This window comes from Oncorhynchus keta, chromosome 1, assembly GCF_023373465.1.
Source record: "Oncorhynchus keta strain PuntledgeMale-10-30-2019 chromosome 1, Oket_V2, whole genome shotgun sequence".
Classification (NCBI taxonomy): Eukaryota; Metazoa; Chordata; class Actinopteri; order Salmoniformes; family Salmonidae; genus Oncorhynchus; species Oncorhynchus keta.
In genome coordinates, this window is record NC_068421.1 from 37,212,125 (window position 1) to 37,231,492 (window position 19,368).

The following is a 19,368-nucleotide window of genomic DNA, read 5'->3' on the forward strand; positions in this document are numbered from 1 at the left end:
CAAACCAATTGAGATAATTTGGGATGAGTTAGACCACAGAGTGAAGGAAAAGCAGCCAACAAGTGCTCAGCATATGTGGGAACGCCTTCAAGACAGTTGGAAAAGCATTCCAGGTGAAGCTGGTTGAGAGAATGCCAAGAGTCATCAAGGCAAAGGGTGGCCACTTTGAAGAATCTCAAATATAAAATATATTTTGATTTGTTTAACACTTTATTGGTTACTACATAATTCCATGGGTGTTATTTTATAGTTTTGACGTCTTCACTATTATTCTACAATGTAGAAAATAGTAAAATAAAGAAAACCCCCTGAATGAGTAGGTGTGTCCAAACTTTTGACTGGCACTGTATAAATGTATGGCTTTGGGGCAACCATGCTGAACTCCCTAGTCATTACCCTTCGTTCGGTGTTAAACCAACTGTGATTTTGGAAAGGTTAATAGTTCCTGATGTCATATCAATGAAACAATACAATCATTCAGTGAATGAATCAAGCATGGTAGTATTGGTTGCTACGGAGCAGCTCCCCGGATGTAGTGTTACCACCAGCAGCCTCAGTATGACGACGGGAAAGTGAGACTTCGGCTAATATTACAGAGTTTTGGGCAGCTTCTTTTATTAAGCGAATCAAACTATTTATCCACGTTATCCATTTTAGCGGTGCACGAAGGACATTTAAGGTAATTATGACACGGATCATTTGTCTTTCATTCATTCAGCTATGCCTACTAACTTGACGTTAGTTATCTAAACTAAGTTTAGCTAGCTACGTTAGCAACTTGCTACCATTAATACTAGCTAGCTACTAGTTTGTTTGTTTGGCTAGTGAACCAAAAACGAACTTTTCTAGAATAAGAGTAACTTTATGCAATATAGTCATTCACAATGGGTCTTGAAACTCAGTGAAATGAGTCACGAGTTAACGTTTGTCTACTCTTTCATTGTAAAAATATAGCAGCTAGCTAACGTTATCGGCCAATAAGAACCTCTAAGCTAGTTTAGTTATTGAGTTGACCAATCCAACTGGTAAACATTACATTGGTTAAGGTATGCTAGTAATCCACTGCTATAGGTAGAAACCGTGTACCTGAAAGTAGCTGTTGTGCGGAGAAACAATGATTTTGCTAGCTTGCTCCTTCTATTCAAACGCCCTAGGGGAGCTAAGTGATGTGTGTAGTCTGCTGTACTGTAGTGTATTTATTTCACCTTTTTTAACCAGGTAGGCCAGTTGGGAACAAGTTTTAATTTACAACTGCGACCTGGCCAAGATAAAGCAAAGCAGTACGACAACAAAAACAACAGTTACGTGGGATAAACTAAAGTACAGTCAATAACACAAATTGGACTAGGAGCAGCAATTACTTTGTTTGGAAAGTCAAGATTGAGGTTCTATCCAGAGACCTTTGATGTTAGCTGCAATCTAATCTAGCTATCTGCTCTACTGAAGAATACAGGCCTTGTATTATGGCTTTATTTAATCTTTCTTGTAATCAGAACGAGGCAGCAGGTAACCGTTCGCTGGTTTGAATCCCCGAGCCGACTTGGTGAAAAATCTCTGTGCCTTTTGAGTAAGGTACTTAACCCTAATTGCTCAGGGGTGGCTATCAATAATGACTGATCCCTGGCGGTGACCCCACTCTCCAACCGTGTCTCAGTGGGATATGCAAAAACAAATGTCCAATTCTCACACAATACACATTGTACTTGTGTAAAATAGTACAAATGTAAACCCCCACCAAATTATTATTTATCTAATCTATGAAATCCTGAACTCTAGCCCTGTACAACTCTAATCCTGAACTCTCTCTCTCTCGACAGTTCATTAAGCTTTTGTATTCTGATCAGAGTTCTGATCATGGAATTCTGAATGTGTCATGCTGCTACATTTAACTATGTCTACCGTGTCCACAGTGTGTCCTTATTCTCTCTTCCTGTGCTATATACAGATGTCAGTATGAATTCCACAAATGGTGGAATAGGCAACATATGATAACACAACAGCTGATGGCATTAGCTAACTAGCCAGCTAATTTACATTTACATTTAAGTCATTTAGCAGACGCTCTTATCCAGAGCGACTTACAAATTGGTGCATTCACCTTATGACATCCAGTGGAACAGCCACTTTACAATAGTGCATCTAAATATTTTAAGAGGGGGGTGAGAAGGATTACTTTATCCTATCCTAGGTATTCCTTAAAGAGGTGGGGTTTCAGGTGTCTCCGGAAGGTGGTGATTGACTCCGCTGTCCTGGCGTCGTGAGGGAGTTTGTTCCACCATTGGGGGGCCAGAGCTGCGAACAGTTTTGACTGGGCTGAGCGGGAACTGTACTTCCTCAGTGGTAGGGAGGCCAGCAGGCCAGAGGTGGATGAACGCAGTGCCCTTGTTTGGGTGTAGGGCCTGATCAGAGCCTGGAGGTACTGAGGTGCCGTTCCCCTCACAGCTCCGTAGGCAAGCACCATGGTCTTGTAGCGGATGCGAGCTTCAACTGGAAGCCAGTGGAGAGAGCGGAGGAGCGGGGTGACGTGAGAGAACTTGGGAAGGTTGAACACCAGACGGGCTGCGGCGTTCTGGATGAGTTAATCTATGTAGCTAGCCAGCAAACTAGCAAATAACACTAAAGGGATTGCAAACTGGTTAGTGTAACTGTAGCCAAACAAAAAGTATTTATTCAAAGTATTAGCAAGCTGGCTAGCATTTGAGGCCAGCAAACATGTTCCTCACACGCTAGGAACGTATTTCCTCCAACGTTATAGTGAGAAGGTGTCTCTTGGTCCCAAAACATTCGTTTTTTTTGTTGTTGATACTTGTGGGATGAGTGCTGATGATTCCGCCCACTGTATGCGCTTTCGGTAGCTGGATTGCGTCTAGACTGAGGAGAAATCCTCACACAATGCATCCCTGACCACCTGAGATGGTCAGCCAGATCTGAACACCCATCACACCCCAATGCAACATTTCAATGCGATCTTCATATTCTGATAGCAGAAGTTACATGTAAGTGTCAAGTGTAGACAACCTCTCTCTCTTTCCATCCTTACTTTTGGAGACTTGGCAGCTGATAAATGTTTAGTGCTGGTGTGACAGGGTGCAAGTAAGCAGGGTTGTGTGATCAGTGCCGGGCACTCCACACATTCCTGGCATGTCTGAGTACTGCTGAGGGTCACACAGACGGAACACCTGCCCTCTACCCAAACAAAGACCTACACTACACCCAGTCACCCCAAAAGCTCTGTACCACCACACAATCTGTTTGTTAGTGATGGATGTTAGAGATCAACAGATGCAGTGATAAGCTGTAAGGAGTTTTGGAATAGTCATGACTAGTGTGTTCCCCCACCTAGTCTGTGTCAAGTTATTAAGCTTGTCCCAGTTTTGTGTTAGGAGATTGACAGGGTATCTACACGCTGCCCAGAAAGTGTTTTAAGTTTGTTTACCCAAAAACCACTGTGATATGTGGCTAACAGAACCAACACATTTCTGTTAAGCATTTTTGTGTGGCATAGGCTAATTTTTCCCCCATGAATTCTGAGAGCTTTGGAATGGAAGCAAATAAAATAAGAAACTAATTCTTTACATCACATTGAGACTAGAGTTGTCTGACCGATTATGATTTTTCTACACCAATACTGATTATTGGAGGACCAAAAAAGCCAATGCCGGTTATTTAATGTGTGTGTGTGTGTGTGTGTGTGTGTGTGTGTGTGTGTGTGTAATAATAACAATTACAACAATACTGAATGAACACTTATTTTAACTTAATACATAAAATCTATTTAGTCTCAAATAAATAAAGAAACATGCTCAATTTTGTTTAAGTAATGCAAACACACAGTGTTGGAGTAGAATGTAAAAGTGCAATATGTGCCATGTAAAAAGCTAACGTTTAAGTTCCTTGCTCAGAACATATGAAAGCTGGTGGTTCAATATTCCCGGTTCTTCAATTTTCCCAGTTAAGTTTTAGGTTGTAGTTAATATAGGAATTATGACGAATCGACTATTTCTCTCTATACCATATGTATTCCATATACCTTGACTATTGGATGTTCTTATAGGCACTATAGTATTGCCAGCCTAATCTTGGGAGTTGATAGGCTTGAAGTCATAAACAGTGCTGTGCTTCAAGCATTGCTAAGAGCTGCTGGCAAACGCAGTAAAGTTTGAATGAATGCCTACGAGCCTGCTGCTGCCTACCACAGCTCAGTCAGACTGCTCTATCAAATATCAAATCATAGACTTAATTATAATATAATGAACACAGAAATGCGAGCCTTTGGTCATTAATATGGTCAAATCTGGATCTATCATTTTGAAAACGTTTATTCTTTCAGTGAAATACGGAACTGTTCCGTTATTTTATTGAACGGGTGGCAACCCTAAGTCTAAATATTGCTGTTACATTACACAACCTTCAATATTATGTCATAATTATGTACAATTCTGGCAAATTAGTTCGCAACAAGCCAGGCGGCCTAAACAGTTGCATATACCCTGACTCTGCATGCAATGAACGCAAGAGCAGTGGCACAATTTCCCTAGTTAATATTGCCAGCTAACATTAATTTCTTTTAACTAAATATGCAGGTTTAAAAAAAATAAACTTCTGTGTATTGATTTTAAGAAAGGCATTGATGTTTATGGTTAGGTACATTCGTGCAATGATTGTGGTTTTGTTAAATCGTCACCTGTTTTGCGAAGTAGGTTGTGATTCGATGATAAATTAACAGGCACCGTATTGATTATATGCAATGCAGGACAAGCTAGTTAAACTAGTAATATCATCAACCATGTGTAGTTAACTAACTGATTATGTGAAGATTGATTGTTGTTTATAAGATAAGTTTTTAATGCTAGCTAGCAACTTACCTTGGCTCCTTGTAGCACTCACGTAACAAGGTGGTCAGCCTGCCACGCAGTTTCCTTGTGGAATGCAATGTAATCGACCGTAATTGTCTATAATTGGCGTCCAAAAATGCAGATTACTGATTGTTGTGAAAACTTGAAATCGTTCAACCTCTAATTGAGACCAAAGGACGCCTGGCCTATGCTTTCACTGGTAGTTAGTAGAAAATACATTTTATTACTTCTCTGTGTTCTCAGATGTATTTTTGAGGGGTGGTTATGTATAGACCATTCAGTTCACCGATAGTTAGACATACAATTGTAACTCTTTCTAACAGGAGGCTTCAATTAACTCCATCTCTCATTTTCCTTTTTTCCCTGCCTCCATAAATCCCCTTTTTAGTAGAGAACAGAGTGGAGTGGGGCGGCAGTGTGACGTTGTAGTTGAGAGACCCTAGATCAGAGGCCACACTGGGTCCACATGATCACGGACGGCATGTTGTCGTTCTTTTGATCTGAGCCTGAAGGTTGCCTCCATAGAGGAGAAAAACACAGCTGTATAAATCGTTTCCAGTAGAGGATTCGGAAAGAGAAATGGAAGGCATCAAGTAGCCTCTAGTGCTGATTTTATAGAGGACGGCCTACGTGCATTCATTGGTCATGTTTGTAGACCACTTATGAACAAGTTCAGGTTTAACTCATCCACACAACATGTAGTACCTAGACTAGTCCTAAAACCAGACTTCCAGCGTATGTACAGATGTTCAGGGCCATTATGTGTGAAATCTTCTAATTTCAGCTACCAAAGTAATGTAGGCTAGCCTCTAATGATGTGCTTAGCTTTTTTTCCTCCCACTACTATTCCACACCCTGTAGGCCGACGTGTTCTATCTTTTTTTAGGAGCCCTCTCTCTCCCCTCCGCCCCAGGCGAAAAGTGGAGTCAACTTTTCATTTGAAGGGCTTTAGCACAGCTACTACTGTATTTTCACACCATGACTCACTATTTGGCTATTAAAATGTTTTCATCTGACCCAGGGAGGTGCCTCACTCCAACTTTCTACTAGACAGAGTCAATCCCTCGTTGAGTCTTTAACTCACTTTCTCTCTGATTATAATTTTATAAGACACAGAATCTAATGGACTCACTTTCTCATCAGTTGCGCTTCTCTCTCTCTTGCACATTCCTGTCTCGCCTTCTGAGTCCTACCTCACTCTCTTCTGAGCAACTCAGTCTCACTGAGGGGGAGAGTGATCAGAGGATATTATGCTGTAGTCCTGAATGTGTGGACTGGTCATCTCTTCAGCCCTGGCTTCACATTATCATACTCTGCATTTCAGTTTCATATTTCCTTTAAGCAGCGATTGCAGCTGGCTGCCATTGTTTTCAGATAAGGCTGATATGTCACTGTGTGGGTAAGAGTGATTGCATCGGGAATCTCTTGTCATCTATGTCTCTTAAACAAAGCCCTGTCTGTGTAGGTCATGCTGACTGTAATATAGGCTCAGTGTAGTCGACTGTAGGCTACACACAGTACAGTTAATTGTTTTCCATGTTTGCTATGTGTAATCGTTTCAATCAGAGAAGTCCACAATCAAGCTAGGACCTGCTTGCCTGGTAATAGAAAGTTCTTGTGTACACAGCTTGGCGGGGGACTGTGGGTAATGGGCTGGCCACATTTCCCCTCTGCTTTAACTGTTGCACAATGAGAGAATATAATAATGAATTGTGGTTGCTGCAAAACAAGAAAAAAGGTGCTGTTGCATAATGCAGGCATATTTATTTGATTGAACCTTTATTTAACTAAGCAAGTCAGAACAAATTCTTATTTACAATGACGGCCTACCGGGGAACAGTGGGTTAACTGCCTTGTTCAGGGGCAGATTTTTACCATGTCAGCTCGGTGATTAGATCCAGCAACTTTTTGGGTTACTGGCCCAACTCTCTAACCACTAGGCTACCTGTCGCATAAACCTGGAATATTCTAAGTGAATGAGGCAGTGTTTTTGTTCCTGCCAGTGAATAGGCTCTGCCGCTGTAGGCATGAAAAAAAACTACACTGATTGTGCAGACTGACCAACGACAGCGTTGACTGCCATTTTGATACTAATGTCATCCATTTATTTTTCTATTTCACACCAAACTTTCCAAGCTGCTCTGCACAAGCTAGATATTAGCCTAGGGGACCCAATTTTACCTCAATATTTACATGTGATCATACAAGTGCTTGACAGTATGACTTCATAATTGTTTTGATGATGGTAACATACCATAGGCTAATTACAGGGCTAAGCACGGCAACATTACTTTGCCAATTAGTGTGTAAGATTCTTACATCTATGTTCACCCCCCCAAATGGAGCTTCTTTGAAATTGGAGGCTGTTGGTTGAAGAGTTTGGTTTATTTTTTCATCTCTACTGTTTGCTGTGATTTCTCCCAGGTCCTTTTTGATGTGGACCTAATACGTTGAGGTGCAGCCCTCCGTGTGCTGCTGGGCTTTGTGTGGTTTGCTGTTTGCACTGAAGAGATGGAGGGTGAAAGTAGGGATGGATATCTCCTGTCCTCGAGGGGCCGGAGTGGTGTCACCGTTTGTCCCCATCTGTAGCAAACACGGTTGATTTAAACTAATTGCATTCTAAACTGAAGGTCATGATTATTATTAGGTGTGTTAGCTGGGACAAAAGTGACACAAATCAGGACTCCGAGGACTGGAGTTTCCCCACCCCTGCTCTAGTCAAGCCAACTAGTTCCTGGGCCCAGCAGCACAATTACCTACTGTGACATCTCTCTCGCAACACAATTCTCATAGCAGTTGCATAATTCATTACTTCCTCTTCCTTGTCATCTGGCAAGTTTGTCATCACATTGTATGAGTCAACTTTTTGGGTTTGTTTTAAGGTTGGCTCGGCATCAACTGCAGACAGACTGTGTGGAAGGGGCAGTTTTGTTACGATCACATGTGGCGATCAGCGGCGTGACGTGACCACAAGCTGCAAGATGAATTGCAGATACTGTAAATGAATGCAATGCGAGATTATGCAGAGTAGCTGAGCATGTGCATGGGTCTGCTTCGCTAAGCTACAATGTGACCACAGCTGGACAAAAACAGCAGAGGAGTTTAGCCTCACTCTTGTTGCTTTTAGTGTTATGAAGGTCAGCCCGATACTGTTGTTTAGTTCATGAATCGCTGACTCTACCTTTAACTTGATTGACCGATTCCGTTAACACGAACTCTCCTCATTTGAAATGTCATTGTTTTGTTTCTCAACTGAATCAGCATAGCTTGATATGTCAAACATGCTTGTTAGCGTAGTTTGACAAGATATTTGAATAGCACCCGAGTCATTATGCAATGAAAGCCTGGCTTGTCGACCTCTGCAGTGTGCTTTAGGCTCAACTAAAGAGAACAATTATTACGACTATTGAGTTGCAAGCTGGCAGCTTAGGAAATGAATCTCATAGTTCTCTCTTTTTCTTGACATATGTGATGGCTTGTATTTGAGAATTTTAGGGAGGCCCTTCTCTCTGACTGTCAAAGTCCACACGGACAGATTATTTCAAATGTAGTGTTGGCTATCAAAGCACTTTGAACCGACTGACCCGTATCCCAGTGGAAGCTCACATTCCCTCCTTTATCATTGACCTTTCACATTCCTCAGCCAGACCTGGAAGTCTGCATGGATTGGCTAAGTCAGCAAGGGCTTTGTTTGAACCCAGCTTCTGGATTGGTTTGTATCGGACATGTCAAGCCCCATTCGCATTGCATTGTTGTTTTTCCCATATAGAGAACTGTTCTCTTTATATCCACACTACCCCTTGCCATTTGTTTATTTAACTTGGCAAGTCAGTTAAAAACAAATTCTTATTTACAATGACAGTCTACCAAATGGCCTCCTGCGGGGATTAAAAATAAAATATAGGACAAAACACATCACAGCATAAAGAAACCTAAGACAACATAGCAAGGCAGCAACACATGACAACACAGCATGGTAGCAACAACATGGTACAAACATTATTGGGCACAGACAACAGCACAAAGGGCAAGATGGTATAGACAACAATATATTAAATCCAATCACATTTTATGTCACATACACATGGTTAGCAGATGTTAATGTGAGTGTAGCGAAATGCTTGTGCTTCTAGTTCCGACCATGCAGTAATATCTAACAAGTAATCTAACCTAACAATTTCACAACAACTACCGTATACACACAAGTGTAAAGGAATGAATAAGAATATGTACATAAAAATATATGAAAGCGCGATGGCCGAACGGCATAGGCAAGATGCAGTAGATGGTATAGAGTACAGTATATACATATGAGATGAGTGATGTAGTGTATGTAAACATTATATGAAGTGGCATTGTTTAAAGTGGTTAGTGATACATTTACCGTTCCGTATATTATCTAACGGATGGCATCCATAAGTCTAAATATTGCTGTTCCATTGCACAACCTTCAATGTTATGTCATAATTATGTACAATTCTGGAAAATTAATTACGACCTTTGTTAGGAATAAATGGATTTCACAGAGTTCGCAATGAGCCAGGCGGCCCAAACTGCTGCATCTACCCTGACTGCTTGCACGCAACGCAAGAGAAGTGACACAATTTCCCTAGTTATTCAAGAAATTCATGTTAGCAGGCAATATTAACTAAATATGCAGGTTTAAAAATATATACTTGTGTATTGATTTTAAAGAAAGGCATTGATGTTTATGGTTGGGTACATTGGTGTAACAACAGTGCTTTTTTCGCAAATGCGCTTGTTAAATCATCACCTGTTTGTCGAAGTAGGCTGTGATTCAATGAGAAATTAACAGGCACCGCATCGATTATATGCAACGCAGGACACAGTAGTTAATCTAGTAATATCATCAACCATGTGTAGTTAACTAGTGATTATGATTGATTGATTGCTTGCTTTTTATAAGTTAAGTTTAATGCTAGCTAGTAACTTACCTTGGCTTTTTGCTGCCCTCACGTAACAGGTAGTCTGCCTGCCACGCAGGCTCCTCGTGGAGTGCAATGTAAGGCAGGTGGTAAGAGCGTTGGACTAGTTACCGGAAGGTTGCAAAAACAAATCCCTGAGCTGACAAGGTAAAAATATATCGTTCTGCCCCTGAACAAGTCCGTTAACCCACCGTTCCTAAGCCGTCATTGAAAATAAGAATGTGTTCTTAACTGACTTGCCTAGTTAAATAAAGGTTTTTTTTTTTTTTAATTACCGATTTATGAAAACTTAATCGGCCATTCCGATTAATCAGTCAACCTCTACTCACTACCCTCTGGAGAGCCTTACGGTTGTGGGCGGAGCAGTTGCCGTACCAGGCGATGATACAGCCTGACAGGATGCTCTCGATTGTGCACCTGTAAAAGTTTGATTGTTTTTGGTGACAAGCTGAATTTCTTCAGCCTCCTGAGGTTGAGGATGCGCTGCTGCGCCTTCATCACGCTATCTGTGTGGGTGGACCATTTCAGTTTGTCTGTGATGTGTACGACTAGGAACTTAAATGTCCACCTTCTCCACTACTGTCCCGTCGATGTGGATAGGGGGCTGCTCCCTCTGCTGTTTCATGAAGTCCACGATCATCTCCTTAGTTTTGTTGACATTGAGTGTGAGGTTATTTTCCTGACACAACACTCCGAGGGCCCTCACCTCCTCCCTATAGGCAGTCTCGTCGTTGTTGGTAATCAAGCCGACCCCTGAAGTGTTGTCTGCAAACTTGATGATTGAGTTCGAGGCGTGCATGGCCACGCAGTCATGGGTGTACAGGAGAGGGCTGAGAACGCACCCTTGCGGGGCCCCAGTGTTGAGGATCAGCGGGTTGGAGATGGTACCTACCCTCACCACCTGGGGGTGGCCCGTCAGGAAGTCCAGGACCCAGTTGCACAGGGCGAGGTAAAGACCCAGGGTCTTGAGCTTAATGACGAGTTTGGAGGGTACTATGGTGTTTAATGCTGAGCTGAAGTCAGTGAACAGCATTCTTACATAGGTATTCCTCTAGTCCAGATGGGTTAGGGCAGTGTGAAATGCGGACTCAACTCTTTTGACAGTTCACTTCACATATTTTTTGGGCTTAGTCCTCCGCATGCACATTGCTAGGTTTAGAAAGAAACCCAGATCTATTTCCAACATTCACTCAAAGTGCAGAATGTGTTATCGGACCGCTAGATATACCTACATACAGTTCTCATTTACAATTGCGACCTGGCCAAGATAAAGCTAAGCAGTTCGACAGATACAACGACACAGAGTTACACATGGAGTAAAACAAACATACAGTCAATAATACAGTATAAACAAGTCTATATACAATGTGAGCAAATTAGGTGAGAAGGGAGGTAAAGGCAAAAAAAAAAGGCCATGGTGGCAAAGTAAATACAATATAGCAAGTAAAACACTGGAATGGTAGTTTTGCAATGGAAGAATGTGCAAAGTAGAAATTAAAATAATGGGGTGCAAAGGAGCAAAATAAATAAATAAATGAAATACAGTTGGGAAAGAGGTAGTTGTTTGGGCTAAACTATAGGTGGGCCATGTACAGGTGCAGTAATCTGTAAGATGCTCTGACAGTTGGTGCTTAAAGCTAGTGAGGGAGATAAGTGTTTCCAGTTTCAGAGATTTTTTTAGTTCGCTCGAGTCATTGGCAGCAGAGAACTGGAAGGAGAGGCGGCCAAAGAAAGAATTGGTTTTGGGGGTGACTAGAGAGGATATACCTGCTGGAGCGTGTGCTACAGGTGGGAGATGCTATGGCGACCAGCGAGCTGAGATAAGGGGGGACTTTACCTAGCAGGGTCTTGTAGATGACATGGAGCCAGTGGGTTTGGCGACGAGTATGAAGCGAGGGCCAGCCAACGAGAGCGTACAGGTCGCAATGGTGGGTAGTGGTGGCTTTGGTGACAAAACGGACTGCACTGTGATAGACTGCATCCAATTTGTTGAGTAGGGTATTGGAGGCTATTTTGTAAATGACATCGCCAAAGTCGAGGATTGGTAGGATGGTCAGTTTTACAAGGGTATGTTTGGCAGCATGAGTGAAAGATGCTTTGTTGCGAAATAGGAAGCCAATTCTAGATTTTAACTTTGGATTGGAGATGTTTATGGGTCTGGAAGGAGAGTTTACAGTCTAACCAGACACCTAAGTATTTGTAGTTGTCCACGTATTCTAAGTCAGAGCCGTCCAGAGTAGTGATGTTGGACAGGCGGGTAGGTGCAGGTAGCGATCGGTTGAAGAGCATGCATTTAGTTTTACTTGTATTTAAGAGCAATTGGAGGCCACGGAAGGAGAGTTGTATGGCATTGAAGCTTGCCTGGAGGGTTGTTAAGTGTCCAAAGAAGGGCCGGAAGTATACAGAATGGTGTCGTCTGCATAGAGGTGGGTCAGGGACTCACCAGCAGCAAGAGCGACCTTATTGATGTATACAGAGAAGAGAGTCGGTCCAAGAATTGAACCCTGTGGCACCCCCATAGAGACTGCCAGAGGTCCGGACAGCAGACCCTCCGATTTGACACACTGAACTCTATCAGAGAAGTAGTTGGTGAACCAGGCGACGCAATCATTTGAGAAACCAAGGCTGTCGAGGTTGCCGATGAGGATGTGGTGGTTGATGGAGTCGAAAGCCTTGGCCAGATCAATGAATACGGCTGCACAGTAATGTTTCTTATCGATGGCGGTTAAGATATCGTTTAGGACCTTGAGCGTGGCTGAGGTGCACCCATGACCAGCTCTGAAACCAGATTGCATAGCAGAGAAGGTATGGTGAGATTCGAAATGGTCGGTAATCTGTTTGTTGACTTGGCTTTCGAAGACCTTAGAAAGGCATGGTAGGATAGATATAGGTCTGTAGCAGTTTGGGTCAAGAGTGTCCTCCCCTTTGAAGAGGGGGATGACCGCAGCTGCTTTCCAATCTTTGGGAATGTCAGACGACACAAAAGAGGTTGAACAGGCTAGTAATAGGGGTGGCAACAATTTCTGCAGATAATTTTAGAAAGAAAGGGTTCAGATTGTCTAGCCCGGCTGATTTGTAGGGGTCCAGATTTTTCAGCTCTTTCAGAACATCAGCTGAATGGATTTGGGAGAAGGAGAAATGGGGAAGGCTTGGGCGAGTTGCTGTTGGGGGTGCAGTGCTGTTGACCAGGGTGCCTTGCGGTCAGAGGCCGAGCAATTGCCGTACCAGGCAGTGATGCAACCAGTCAGGATGCTCTTGACGTTGCAGCTGTAGAACCTTTCGAGGATATCAGGACCCATGCCAAATATTTTTAGTTTCCTGAGGGGGAATAGGCTTTGTCGTGCCCTCTTCACGACTGTCTTGGTGTGTTTGGACCATTCTAGTTTGTTGTTGTGGACACCAAGGAATTTGAAGCTCTCAACCTGTTCCATTACAGCCCCATCGATGAGAATGGGGGCGTGCTCGGCCCTCCTTTTCCTGTAGTCCATAATCATCTCCTTAGTCTGGGTTACGTTGAGGGATAGGTTGTTATTCTGGCACCACCCGGCCAGGTCTCTGACCACCTCCCTATAGGCTGTCTCGTCGTTGTCTGATCAGGCCTACCACTGTTGTGTCGTCAGCAAACTTAATGATGGTGTTGGAGTCGTGCCTGCCATGCAGTCGTGGGTGAAAAGGGTGTGGACTGAGCACGCACCCCTGGAGAGCTCCAGTGTTGAGGATCAGCGTGGCAGATGTGTTGCTACCTACCCTCACCACCTGGGGGCAGCCCGTCAGGAGTTCCAGGATCCAGTTGCAGAGGGAGGTGTTTAGTCCCAGGATTCTTAGTTTAGTGATGAGCTTTGAGGGTACTATGGTGTTGAACGCTGAGCTGTAGTCAATGAAAAGCAAACAGGAAACCATTCACCCAGAGTGGAATTATACAAATTAGGAACGTAATTTGCTAATGAGGCAGTATGGAATACATAATTACAGTAATTTAACCCAATTTAAGGTAGGGTGGTCATTATTAACAGATCTTCATGCTTTACGCAAAACTTAAGAGTTTATGAAATTAGAAAACGTTACTTTATGCAAACTAGATAATATATTCAGACCCCAAATATATTCAGACCCCTTGACTTTTTCCACAATTATTTATGTTACAGCCTTATTCTAAAATTGATTCAATTGTTTTCTTCATCAATCTACACACAATAGCCCACAATGACCAAGCAAATCCAGGTTTAGAATTTTTTGCAAATTTAGTAAAAATAAATAACTGATCACATTTTACGTAAGCATTCAGACCTTTTACACAGTACTTTGTTGAAGCACCTTTGGCAGCTAGTACAGCCTTCAGTCTTCTTGGGTATGATGCTACAAGCATGGCACACCTGTATTTGGGGAGTTTCCCATTTTTCTCTGCAGATCCTCTCAAGCTCTGTCAGGTTAGGTGAGTAGCGTTGCTGCACAGGTATTTTCAGGACTCTCCAGAGATGTTCGATCAGGTTCAAGTCCGTGCTCTGGCTGGGCCACTCATGGACATTGAGACTTGTCCCGAAGCCACTCCTGCGTTGTCTTGGCTATGTGCGTAGGGTCATTCTTCTGTTGGAAGGTGAACCTTCGCCCAAGGTCCTGGAGCAGGTTTTCATCAAGGATTTCTCTGTACTTTGCTCTGTTCATCTTTCCCTCGATCCTGACTAGTCTCCCGGTCCCTGCCGCTGAAAAATATCCCCACAGCATGACGCTGCCACCATGCTTCACCGTAGGGATAGTGCCAGGTTTCCTCCAGATGTGACGCTTGACATTCAGGCCAAAGAGTTCAATCTTGGTGGAGGCCACTGTTCTTGGGGACCATCAAAGCTGTATACATTTTTTTTGTACCCTTCCCCAGATCTGTGGCTTGGAGCTCTACGGACAATTCCCTTGATGACATGCGTTTTGCTCTGACATGCACTGTCAACTGTGGGATCTTTTTATATAGGCAGGTGTGTGCCTTTCCCAATCATGTCCACTCAATTGAATTTACCACAGGTGGACTCCAATCAAGCTGTAGAAACACTTCAAGGATGATCAATGGAAACAGGATGCACCTGAGCTCAATTTCGAGTCTCATAGCAAAGGGTCTGAATACTTATTTAAGTAAGGTATTTCTGTTTTTCTATTTTAAAATTTGCCAAAATCTCAATGTGTTTTTGCTTTGTCATTATGGGGTATTGTGTAAAGACTGAGGGGAAAAAACGTTCATACATTTTTAGCATAAGTCTGTAATGTAACAAAATGTCAAAAGTCAGGGGGTCTGAATACTTTCTGAATGCACTATATATACAAAAGTATGTGGACACTCCTTCAAATGAGTGGCTTCACTACAGAGTTCCAAACTGCGTTATGATTTCCCTTCACTGGAACTAAGGGACCTAGCCCGAACCATGAAAAACAGCACCAGAACATTATTCCTCCTCCGCCAAACTTTACAGTTGGCACTATGCACTCGGGCAGGCAGCGTTCTCCTGGCATCCATCTGCCAGATGGTGAAGCGTGATTCATCACGCCAGAGAATGCGTTTACACTGCTCCAGAGTCCAATGGTGGCGAGCTTTACATCACTCCAGCCGACACTTGGCATTGCGCATGGTGATCTTAGGCTTGTATATTTCATGAAGCTCCAGACTAACAGTTATTGTGCTGACATTGTGTCCAGAAGCAGTTGGGAACTCGGTAGTGAGAGTTGCAACTGAGGACAGACGATTTTTACGCCTCTTCAGCACTCGGCAGTCCCGTTCAGAGCTTGTGGCCTAACACTTTGCAGTGTAGCCGTTGTTGCTCCTAGATGTTTACATTCACAATAACAGCACATAGTTGATTGGGGCACCTCTAGCGGGGCAGAAATTTGATTAACTGACTTGTTGAAAAGGTGGCATCCTATGACTGTTTTCAGTTGAAAGTCATTAAGCTCTTCAGAAAGGAGATTCTACTGTCAATGTTTCTCTATGGAGATTGCATGGCTGTGTGCTCGATTATTTTTTATACACCTGTCAGCAATGGGTGTGGCTGAAATAGCTGAATCCACTCATTTGAAGGGGTGTCCACATACTTTTGTATATGTGTATGTGACCAATAATATTTTATATATATATTAGTTCGTGTTCCCCAGCACATTAGCAGCAACTCATTATGATGGCAGTCATGGGATCTTCACAAATATTTTTGACATTTGCTTCATCATAATTATTTGACAACATTTGCTTACACTATGAACAGTTTTGATGGAGGAAGCTACAGTGCATGTTTTTGTTCCGAGGCCTTTCTCTTCACTGGTTACTTGTGTTCATCCGCTGACAATCCTGTTCAAATTAGCAGTCACTCAGGGTATTTCACAAGATGCTGTTGAAGTATTGATAAGACAGTGCTATAATAAATATGCGAGTACATTAGTATTTACCAGTAGTTGAACAGTCCTGTTTCCCTCTAATGTGCCTAGGTCAAGCTTTCAGCTTGATCGTGTCATATAATAGATTACATAACAATCATAATGACTAGTAAGAAGAGTGATCATTGAACACACACCGCAGGCAGTGGGCGTTCCGGGATTTGAATGAGTCAGACGTGACTCTCATTTTACCCCTGTTTCCCGGTGATGTCACGATACTGGCCCGCGTTAGTGAAACCATCTGAATGCGACAACATTGATTTTTAGAGTTTTACAGTTCTACTTGAGAAGTTATTCATAAGTCGTTTTATCATAAACGTACATTTTGGGTAAATACGGCGTGTGCACTAAAAGCAGCTCTTTACCTATTTGAAACGCTGCGGAAATAACTTCTTGGTCTCACTTTGGAGAGTCTTCTCACAGAGCGAGACTGCCTGGGTTATTTTTTTTTCCTTGTTCTCATGCGTGATCGTGAAATGGTATCAGGTGGATTGTATCGCGTTGGATAGACATTCTGGTGAGTAAATCAAAGGCAGTTTTACTGTCGTTAATCATTGTTTTCATAGTCATGCTTACGTCAAAATATCGAATATAATTTAACCAAATAAACTTCACGGTCGAGAAGCATATCTAGACTGCAAAATGTATATTTGTATTTCTGAGGTCAAAACTCACTCTTAAGATTAGCCTCAAATCAACTTGAAACACGTTATTATAGTGGTCAAATCCAACAAATGCTCTATGTACAGCCATCACATGAGAAATAAACGCAGTGTTTTCTCACTGGACATTAATCTACACAATCTTTACCACCAGCATGTGGAATTCTGGTACTTATTTTCGCCCATCGGACGTTTGGTTCTTAAACCTGCTCATATCTGTTTTGTTTTATTTTGCTATACGACCATGAGACTACTTCCCTAGTGCTGTTTGACATGTAAACAACTGTCAAAGTGATAAGAAACAACGGGATTACACTCATGAAATTGAGGGAGGTAGGCTACACCCTGAAGTAACGATACTTTTCAGAGTAACGACACGTTTTCTCTTTTGGTAGTGTTTTTACAAGCTATAGCCTAAGTACAGGTTTGACACTAAAGAAAGCATAACAAGGTAATGAAACCAATGGTGTAGTAGTTATTTAGTTGGATCTGATACTGTCAGTATAGTCACTGCTTGTAGCCCACGTGCTTGTGGATGGGACTCTTTATCTTAATTCCTACATTTACTGTAATTGCTCACAGACCTATCCTCGTTTTTGTTTTGCTGCAAATTGCACCCCAACACCAGGCTTGGTAAACAACAGATAGGCAAGACCTGATAAGAAGCACTCTGGCTGGAATCAGGGGTCGGCTCCAAGGTCACACTTTGCACTGCACTTCCTAAATCAGGGAATCTCAGTTAGAGGGTTGAATTCTGTTAGTTAGCATTTCTGACTCATCACTGGGCAGTAGGCTAAACTTAAAATGAAAGGGTGCGACAGTGGAGCACGCCCACAAACGTCTAGGCTAAGCTACATCATGATAAGTTGACAATGATGATTGCTACAGGCAGAGGGATGCAGGACAAGGCGAGACTGATCCCTGATGATGTGACCTAATTTTGTGTCACCTCTGAACCCGGCATAGTGTCCGCGATGACACAACCTACTGCATTTGCATTCAGAAGGGAACATTGAATTCAGAAGGGAACACTGAACATTGCAGATAGACATGCAATGAATATAGTTGACATGATTCAGTTTCATGTCAAAGGCATGCATGTGTTGTACTATACAATATAGGTGTGTACTCTTACTATATTTGACATGCGTGCATTTGGAATAGTGATTAGCAATGACTCATATAGTGTCTCTTTAAAAAGCCTTCCTGGATATAAGTTATCACCTAAATCTATTTTTGGTTTTGAGATGTTTACATGTCCTTTAACCTTTGAGTGAAGTCCTTGTAAAATGGTATGCGAGGTATGCCTAAGTGGGACAGAGGAAAACCATTTGAGTTAGCAGAATAAGGCAATTGACGACTAGACGTGCCGTTGTCCGGATCTGTGTGGTGACCGTGCAGTCTGAATGATGAGGGGCTTAACTTCTGAATGGCCGCCTCGTCAGTCATGCCTTACGGTTTATCCTCCTCCAGAGGGGGCCTGCCCTGAGCACAATTGTTTCGATGTTAACTACTTTGACTGAGAGCCCCACATTAACCCATCACAGAGCTCAAATGAGGTGTTTTGCGTTGCTACAGCACAGAGTTGACACCCATGGCTGAGTCTGGTGGACCACCCCTTGTGCTTGGACAGACAGTAGCTCTTTGGCCATGACCCATCTGGGTCTATGCTCCCCCTGAAGTGCCTTTCTTATTGCTCACCGGTGCGTAATAGTATGCTAATGTGAGAGACTCCATAAACGAGATAGTGTGTCGTGAACGTCAACTTTTTTCCCTTCACTGCGTGGGTGGTTGCAGCTCTACTCTCTTCATACACAGAGGGAAATGATCAATGAATGGTAGTTATATAAGCTAGGCTTTATGACCGCTTTACTGACAGACGGGAAGAAGGAAATGGAGATGATAAATCGGCACAGTTATAGTTGAAAATGTGTGCATCTGTTGGTCTCCCAGGGGCATCTTATTTTCTGTACTGAAACTGTCTGTCTAGTCTTGAGTGCATGGACACTTGTCTCTTTCTTCCCCAGCTACCTGCTTCGTAGGGGGAAGTGTACAACACGGAAGAGAGAGGTCTGTGTTCTGGGGGAGGTGCTACTTCACCTGCTGCTGCGTCACTCTCAGCTGGGCCTCACCTGTTAAAACCTGTCTCACCGGTGCACTGCCTGCAGCCTGAAATCCACCATGTGGTTTGTGGTGCTTTCCGCTTTCATTCAGTCACTTATCCTAAGCCTATGCCATGTTAATGCTGTTTTCATGACACCCAAGTTGTCAAGCAAATCATAATGCAACTCAATTCTGTCAGTCTCTCTGACTCCTGAGTTATTGAATATCAGTTTGGACGTGTTTTTGTCATCTCAGCAGTTGCTGATGGCCAAAAAAAAATTACTTCTGACATTGAATAATAATTTTCCCTTGGCTGTGTTGAACTATTTCCCCCTTCGTTGCTTTGCTCCACTAAGGCAGGGTTTCAGAGGAGCGACCGAATGCTTCAGCAAA

The 19,368-nt window shown here is 42.8% G+C and overlaps 1 protein-coding gene across 2 annotated transcripts in view; it reads left to right on the plus strand.

The window, feature by feature from the left end:
* The first annotated feature begins 373 nt into the window (after window positions 1-373).
* The window catches only part of LOC118384244 (serine/threonine-protein kinase PAK 4-like), a 30,113-nt gene continuing 11,118 nt past the window's right edge, over window positions 374-19,368 (plus strand). Inside the window, exon 1 of one of the 2 annotated variants that reach the window (XM_035770598.2) lies at window positions 374-679. The gene's annotated coding sequence lies outside the window, so the exon portion shown is untranslated. Of the gene's footprint in view, window positions 680-16,407; window positions 16,728-19,368 lie in introns of those variants that run through there. The other variant, XM_035770608.2, reaches the window with a different exon arrangement.